Raw genomic sequence first — 9,480 nt, 5'->3', positions numbered from 1 at the left:
TCTGGGCATTAAATAGGCAGTTAACTCCGCGAAGATGGAGCTCCCCACCCGGGTGCTCTGCTGTTGCGGAGCCTGCCTCGGTCGGGCAGCCCTTCCCCGTGATTGCCGGTATGCCGGTGCCACGGGGTGGGCCGTAGAGGTGGAGGGCGCCGCAGCTACGGGACCCCCGTGCCGGCGCCTCTCCCTCCGCTTCACTGTCGCACTACGCTCCCTCCCCTGCATGCGCGAGGGGGGCACGTAGTGGGGCCTGAGGAGGAGCCAGCGATAGCATGCGGCTAAGCTGGACTCTCTCCTCCTCTAGGCGGCTGAAGCGCTGGGTGACCGAGGAGACCGACCCAAAGAGCCCCTCCGTGGACACGGGGGCTCCGAGGAGATCTTCTCGGTCCTTCTTAGATAGGGCCGTGAGCCCTGGCCACACGTGACGAGACGCCACTGTGGCCAGGGAAATCATCCGCCCTGCTGCGGTGGCCACGCCATAAATCAGATTACTCATCTGACTAACAGCGTGGTCCGAATAATCGCTCTCGTCCTGAGACGGGAGGGCGGGGGCGTCTGCCTGAGGGGTGATCAGGAAGACGCCAACACGCCAAGATTATCGGCCGCAGCCGCCATCTGCGTACCGAGCTTGAATAACTTATCCAGATATTCCAGGTGTCTCGGTCCCGGGGCAGCGGGGGCAGAGGACGTTTACCCTCCTCCGCCCAACCAGCCGCGGAAGCAGATGGGCCGCCAGGCTCTCATCGAGGGGGGTGGCAACACCCGGACATGTCGTGTCCGAGCGATCCACCACCTTAACGATACCCGCCATGGCGGCTATCGGGGCCTTCGTTTTAAATGGCTGCTGCCATGTCGCCTCCACACACCGCCATACCTCTGGCAGCTGGGGCGAAACGAAGGTCGGCTGCGCCGGACGCACCGGGCCGTAAATCTCAGGAGGTTTACAGGCCTCGGTGGCAGCGGTGGAGGGAGCGGTAAGCCTACACGCTCCGCCGCCAGAGTCATCACCGCCGGGAAATCGATCCGCGCAGACCTGAGAGTTGGACCTCCGGTCAGCGAGGCGTCCTCCTCGTCCCCCATCGGAAGAACCGGGAGACGTCACCTCGCTCCCCGAATCGCCTACGTCCACGACGTCGAGCTCCAGATCCACCGACTCCTCCTGCGGGTTAGCCCTCGCCAGGAAGTGCTGCCCACGATGCTCTCGTGTGAGCCGCGGGATCATCTGGCAGTCTGGCCATGTCAGCCCATATTACCCCACCGCGTGGTCAGGCCCCAAGGACGTGAAGCAGAAGGGTAATTAGATTCGGGCATTTCGGGTAGGTCCTACACTTTACTCTCTCTTTCTCAATCGTCTCGAAGCTCGTGGAATCACTTCCGCTGCTGAAGAGAAAAAGGATGATAGTCAGGAGGTGAGGCCTCCTTTTATACGGTGTGATGCGCGCGCATTCAGGTAGGCCCGCCCTGGGCCGGCTACGTCTATAGAAGTCTCAGTGGGAGAATGCACGCGGGATAAGGTAGTACCCATAGAGTCCAGTAGAGGGCGGAGCCTGTGAGAGATATAACTAAAGTTTACATAAGTTTCAAAAGCAAATAATGGGCTTTGAGTCAACAAAGCAAACACTGAAGAGCAGAGTTCTAGCATGGGAACAGGACAAGACGAACTGACAACAAACAGAGGGAAACAGGGGAATATAAACAGGAGGTAACTGGGAACAGGTGAAAACAATCAGGGGCGGGGCTGGCGTTGATGAACGCGGGAGAACACATTAGGAAAGGGAATCAAGGAACCTGAAATGAGACGTGACAAGTGAGTGACAAAACAAAACAGGAAGTGAAAGACAATACAAGAATAACAACATGAAACATGACTGACTAACACTTTTGGCGGTGCACAACAGGCGTCTTCTTTTGCTGAACTTCATGGGGGACATGGAGCTTCACGACACACTCAGCATAGTCCTTTTTCAACGATATCTTTGCCTCCATTCTGTCAAAACATGTAAATCAGTGTTAACATACAATACTGTAAACTTTTCTGTCAATTTACTAAGACTGATTGGGTTGAGTTAGCTATTTAATTTAGTATTTAAGTAGCCATTGATTTGACATCAAGAGGGGATGGGATAAGCTTCAAAAGGTTCAAAGGGCTTTATTATCATATGCAGTAGCTACAGTGTGGATATGGGAATTTATATGAACTCTTATTTGTTACGGTCAAAGTATGACTACAAGTAAGGAAGCTCAGTTTATTGTATAATGTTTGCTTTGCAGGAAGTAAACCTGATTCAATAATTGGGTTCTATCAATTCTCCTGAAAAACACATTTTTAATCAGAATATTAAACATTGAAATTGAGTAAGTTTGAAAATATATATAAATATTATACAGTCAAATTAGATTCCAATGTACTTTATCTAAATGTTAACTTAAAAACTGGAGAGGTTTTTCACATACTGGCAAGATGTACTTACCTTTAGAGAATAGAGATATTCATGTACAAATAGAACAGCAGACACATTTAAACACAAATCAAGCAGAACATTTACCTGGTTCTCTTTAATAAGCTCCTCTGCAGAATCTTCCAGGAACTCCATCAGGCGGGAGGACGGCTTCCGTCTAACTTCAACGTGGTGCTGTTTAACAGACATGTCAATTATTGTAGCGAACACACATTACTGTAAGTACAGAAAGATACTGGAGACAAAGATTATACCTTAAAGTGGACCTATCATGCTATATTTGAATAATATAGTGTAGGACCATACCTATATAAGGCATATTTATACTTTTTTCTTTTCAAAACACCAAACAGATCATGCATTTTAGCCATGCCTCATTTCGCTCAATTTGCACTTTTTTTTAGCTCTGCTCTGCAAGGGCAGATTCAGTGAGAACAGCACCATCTACTGGCCTGGCATATGTACTACAGCGTCTCCAGCGCTTTCGAACAGCAATGGCCGTGGCTGTCTCCTCCTGATTGGTGGAGTTGGCCCAATAGCCGTAGCGCCACCGTCCTGACGTCAGGACAGTGTTCAAATCTGGATCAGTTTTGATCAGATCCGTTGCAGCCCCTTTTTTAGAGATTTGGGTATGGAGGAAAATAGAGAGGGTTGTGTTTTCTGACACTTGGTGAGTTCCCTGGAACACCGGGGACACATATTCATGTATAAAAGACGTACAAAAGTGCATTTTGCATGATAGGTCCCCTTTAAAGCAAAAGACACTGTGTCGCGGAGGTTAATGTAACGTTAGTTTAATATGCTCGTGAAATGCAACAACTTTTCGGTTTCACCGGTAGGATTTCTACGCTCTTGGTGATGCTGACTCATATGACTCAAAGGACTCGTATGATCCGGATCTCTTCAATGACGGACTCAGAAGACTCAGAGTCCGTAAAAGGATCCGGATTTGCCATCTCTAGCGCAAACTCCTCTGACGTCATCGGGGGCGTCGCCCACCTTTACTCACATTGCCCTGTACATTTTACTAGCTTTTCACAGGTTGTAGGTCAACACATTACTTTTAGTTAACATTTACTTGGTGCTATGATTTAAATATACTTATCAAAATGAAGATACAAAATTACTTGCAAATTAAAGTAACACATTAAAGGAAAGGAGAGATTTTTATCAGTGTATTGGGGAAAAGCTAGACATTTGACTTATTAGAGAAGATGACCATTCTCCAGTCCTTTTATACTCCAATCTTCAGCGACCCTCAGCCTGGCTCCTCTTTGCTTCCCATTGATGAAGGACTTTGTATCCCTAGCTTTGCAGGATGCCAGCCCTGAGGAGTCTGTTTTGAATCGTCCTTGATGTGCACTTCCCCTCGGCTGCCTCCATGACTTGATGTCATCTTGCAGTTGTTGAGGGACATTTGACTGACCTGAAGCTTATTGAAAACTTCAGAAATCATCAAGAGAAAGATGGATGGTCACGAGGCATCAAACAGAGCCAAGCTGCTTGAGTTTTTGCTCCAGGGGTGTCAGCCGAGAGATCAAGACGGATCAGGGTTATTCTACCAAATACTGATACACTGCAGTTTTTGGGTTATTTCGGAAAATAAAATCCCTAAATGACCATATTTAAAAAACAAAACAGAAATAGTAAAACCACAAATGCTGCATATATATATTTATTAAAACCACACATTTACACAAAAATGTCAAGTTCAAAAGAAGAGATGGACTGACTTGCAAAAAATATCTAGCTTATAGCACACATTCTACACGTTACACCTAATTCATTTTATAAATACTGCTGCTACTGCTACTTTTCTACCCAAATGTATACTTTGCAAATTGTAGTATTTTAATTTGAAATCGTGCATGCCCTTTCTCTGATCTTTACTTTTGCTGTAACAATGTAAAAGTCCCCTCTGTGACGAACAAAGGAGTTCTGATTCTGAACAATATAGCACCACTATTATATATTGAAAATATGAAGGCAATCAAAACCAAATGTGTAAATGTTACATTTTTATTTGATCACAATTTTATTTATATATTTTCTTTTTGGTACCCTGTAGGCCTATAGGCCTTTGTACCTATGTACCCCTTATGTCAAGGTTTTGTTTCTATATAATGTGTATGTGCATATTATAAATGTACCTTATTCAAGAAAATATTATATTTTCTTGAATAAAGGTACATTTATATATAGCTTACTAGAGAGAGAGAGAGACAGATGTTCAAAATGTATTTGTATTCTTCACAATGACCACTTCAATGACACCATTCTCCATCTCTATGTGGAACACCCAAAGTATAAATTCTTCTCTGTTTGGACAGAAATATAGAACAGATTAATTTAAAGAGAACACACAAAATGTAGACATTATTATCCTCCAAGAGACCTGGTGTAGATCTGATTCCAACATCCACTGTCCCCCAAATTACAAACAAATTACAAATTATTCTGCCCTCGATCAAAAACCCAGCAATTAAATAAGGGAGAGACTCAGGAGTCATTATAATTTGGCACAAATTCGAACTCTCAAAATATATAACAATAATAAAATCTGAGCCCTCCCGCATCTGGATTAAACTATCCAAGAGTACAGAAAATGATTTGTTTTTATGTACAATATATGTTCCTCCGAGTGACTCTCCTTACTACAGCGAGGAAATATTCCCACACCTCCAATCTGCAGATTTCAGGCCCAAGGAAAAGTGTTGATCTGTGGAGACCTCAACGCACGTACTGGAACCCATCCAGACTCATACTCAGAGAGTGGTAACAAACACATATTTGGACAAAACTTTCCCCGCAACACCACAAGTCTTCCTCGCCATAATTCTGACCCTGAGATAAACAAGAATGGGAGAGACCTGCTCCAACTCTGTCAAAGCCTCAGTCTGTACATTGTTAACGGTAGGTTTAGAGGTGACTCTTTGGGAAGACCCACCTTCTGCTCACCTCTTGGCACGAGTACCGTAGATTACATGATAACAGATTTGGACCCGCTCTCTCTCAGTTCATTTATAGTCAAACCTCTAACACCTCTATCGGATCACAGCCAAATGACTGTGTTCATGAAAAGAACAGAAACTAACAGTCCACAATCTGAGCCCAATAATCTGTTTAACACTAAAAGAAAATACAAATGGGCTCCAGACAGTGCACAAGAGTTCCAGAAAGCCTTGTGAAGCACCTTGAGATTACGTTGTTTTTAAAGTGTGCTATATAGATCAAATGCATTATTATTATTATTATTAAAGCTATCGGAAACGAACAAATTCAAAGACTCTTAGACAACTTTCTGGACACCACATATGACTACAATAAAGAAGGCATAGACCTGGAAGTTAGAAAAATTAACCAAATCTTCATGAGAACAGCTCATACATCCCAACTGAAGAAATGCAGCAACAAGGCCCCAAAACAAAAATAAATCAACTGGTTTGATGAAGAATGCCAACAAAAAAGGAAAGAACTTAGGAAAATATCGAACCAAAAACATAGAGATCCAAGCAACGCAGACGTACGCCTCCTTTACTGCGACATGATCAAACAATACAAATGTACAATCAAAATCAAGAAGGCTCAGTACACACAAAAACAACTAACAATAATCGAGGAGTCTTTAAACACAAACAGATTCTGGGAAAACTGGAAAAATCTAAATGAAAGTAAACACGATGACCCAGTTATACAGAATGGAGACATCTGGACCGATCACTTTAAAAATCTGTGTGGTAACATTCCTATCAATTCTGACTCAGAACAAACACAAATAACTGAAAAGTTCCACAAATTAGAATGGGTCATCCAGGACTCCCAGAACCCTTTGGACTTTCTAATTACTGAACAGGAACTGGAAAAAAAGTTGATTAACCTAAAACCAAAAAAAGCAAGTGGGCTTGACGGCATATTGAACGAGATGCTAAAACACACAAGTAAAAAGATCAGATTGGCTATACTCAAACTATTCAATTTGATCCTGACTGTAGGTTACTTTCCTGACAGCTGGAATCGTGGTCTCATAACACCCATTTTTAAAAACGGCGATAAATCTGACCCTAATAATTACAGAGGCATTTGTGTGAACAGTAACCTGGGGAAGGTCTTTTGTAGTATTATAAATTCCCGGCTTATAGACTTCCTTACGAAACACAATGTCCTGAGCAAAAGCCAAATTGGATTCTTACCAAATCACCGCACATCAGACCACATTTACACCCTACACACCCTAATTGACAAATATGTTAATCAAAATAAAAGCAAAATATTTGCCTGTTTCATTGATTTCCAAAAAGCATTTGACTCGATTTGGCATGTTGGTCTCTTCAACAAACTCCTTCAAAGCGGTATAGGGGGAAAAACATTTGACCTAATAAAATCTATGTACACAAACAACATGTGCAGCATCAAGATCGGACACAAAAGAACAACCTTCATTTCTCAAGAACGGGGAGTAAGACAAGGATGCTGTTTATCACCGGCCCTGTTCAACATCTACATTAACAAACTGGCCACTATCTTAGAACAGTCCACAGCACCTGGGCTCACACTTCACAAAATAGAGATCAAATTCCTGCTGTATGCAGATGATTTAATCCTGTTAAGCCCGACAAAAGAAGGACTTCAACAGAGTTTAAACATACTCGAAGGTTACTGTCAGACCTGGGCCATGGCAATTAACATAAAAAAGACAAAAACAATGATATTTAAAAAAAGATCCAGATGTCAGGCAAACAATATTGACTTTACAATTGGGACACAAACAATAGACAATTGCTCAGAATATAATTATTTAAGCCTGAAAATAAGTTCCACTGGAAGCTTTAATCAAGCTGTGAAGGAACTGAGAGAGAAAGCACGCAGGGCGTTTTATGCAATAAAAAGACAAATTCACATTCAAATTCCAATTTTAATTTGGCTTAAATTACTTCAATCAGTATTGGTTCAACCCATCCTACTCTATGGAAGCGAAGTGTAGGGCCCACAAACAAACCAAACATTTGACAAATGGGAAAATCATCCAATAGAAAATGCTCACAATGAGTTTTGCAAACGCATCGTCCAGGTTCACAGGAGAACAAAACGCCTACAGAGCGGAATTAGGCACATTTCCATTATTAATAAAAATCCAGAAACGATCAATTAAATATTGGCTACATCTAAAAGAAAGTGACCCCCACTCCTACCACCACAAAGCCCTGCAGCATCAAGAGATGAACAAGGGAAAGAGTCCCCTCTCTCAGCTGGTCCTGAAACTCTGTTCACAAACCGGCTCAAACGGTGTTCTGCGTCAGGACCAGTGAGCCCACAACTATTATGGCGCATTTCCACCACGGCGCGGAGCGCGGTTTAAGCGTGCCGTGTCGTGCCGGGCCCGACAAAATCGTGGTTCTATCGGGGCCAACAAACAGGGCTGAGTCGGGCTGAGTTTGCTAAACTAGAGAGAGCGTCGCTGGCAAGGGGGCTACAACTACAACAAGATGAACATATTTGACCGTGATTTAATTGTAATACACGTTTCAAAAATGATGCCGAAGTAACAACATACTGATACCGGTTAGTAAAAACCATGAATTAATGCTTTGACAAGTCTGCAGACAGACGGCAGGCGAAAAACCTTTTAAAATGCGCGTTGTCTAAATGGAGATCGGCTAAGCTAACGCAATATATGCTCCGACCGTCCACACTCACAACAACGGCCTATACAGACATAAATAAACCAGCGACTATACTCGCCATGACACAGACAGTCTGTGGTTTGTACTTGTTTAACTTTTGTCTAGTTTCTGAACAGATATGAGGAGCTGTGAGCTTGAGTGCTAACAGCTAACGGCTGATGTTGTTTTTCTGGGGTTCTCATTGAAGATGACGTCACGGCTCCGCCTACACTGCGTTACTATAGTACTATAGTACTGTAATGGAAACGCAGCATTAAAGTGAGCCGGGCCTAACAAGGCCTAACAAAACCGTACTAAGTCGAGCGAGGCCTGTGGTGGAAATGCGCCATTAGAGTCAACCAAATTACAGGGGTATAAATTAGCAACCTATTCACAGTGACAGGTATCTAATAACATTTCATCCAGCCGTGCTTTAAAATGATGCAAGGGAATCAAAATGCTCAGTTTCAATGTTTTTTGCATAGTGTTCCAAGCTAGAGGAGCAGCGCACATAAAAGCCTAACCCTCAGCTTTTTAAGCAGATTAATGACCTGAAGTTTAAAAGTAAGACAATCATCAAGCCAGATACCAAGGTATTTGTAACAGGTAACCACTTCGAGTACTTGCATAGTAACAATATCCAAAGCAGTCTCTTGAGTCTTTTTAGCTCATGCCAACAATGTGGAGGAACTGCTGTGGAGACAGAGCAGCACTTCCTCACACAATGCCCAACTTTTGAACCTATACGGAAACAATTCTTCCCAAAACTCAATCATAAGCATCCTCAAATATTTAAAAATGAAAATGAAAAACTAAAAATACTTCTGGGGGAATATAAAGAGAGCTGCATTGTTGCAGGACAGTTTGTCTCTGCCTGTCACAGTTTGAGGGAATCGGAATGAGCAGATACACCAGGTCTCACATCTTATAGCCTATAGCTTATGTATATATTTCATATTCTATTTTGTATTAATGTATTATATGAATGAAATTAATCTGTATTCCTTGTAAAAAAAACAAACATGTTCTTTGCAGTTTGTTTATAACTGTTTATTTGTGTGTATTTTTGTATAGATGTTACAACTATACAGAGCTTTGGCAATACTGTATGAGAGAGAGAGATGCGAGCTGAGAGAGAGAGAGAGAGAGAGAGATGAGAGAGAGAGAGAGAGAGAGAAGAGAGAGAGAGAGAGAGAGAGAGAGAGAGAGAGAAGAGAGAGAGAGGAGAGGAGAGAAGAGAAGAGAGAGAGAGAGAGAGGAGAGAGAGAGAGAGAGGGAGAGGAGAGAGAGAGAGAGGAGAGAGAGAGGAGAGAGAGAGAGACTCTTTTGAACGCGCCTCCTCGCGATGCGCTTGCGACGCTCAC

The sequence above is a fragment of the Trematomus bernacchii genome, unplaced genomic scaffold (genome assembly GCF_902827165.1).
Source record: "Trematomus bernacchii unplaced genomic scaffold, fTreBer1.1, whole genome shotgun sequence".
NCBI lineage: Eukaryota > Metazoa > Chordata > Actinopteri > Perciformes > Nototheniidae > Trematomus > Trematomus bernacchii.
The sequence above is the reverse complement of the archived record's forward strand: the minus strand, read 5'-3'. Positions refer to the sequence as shown.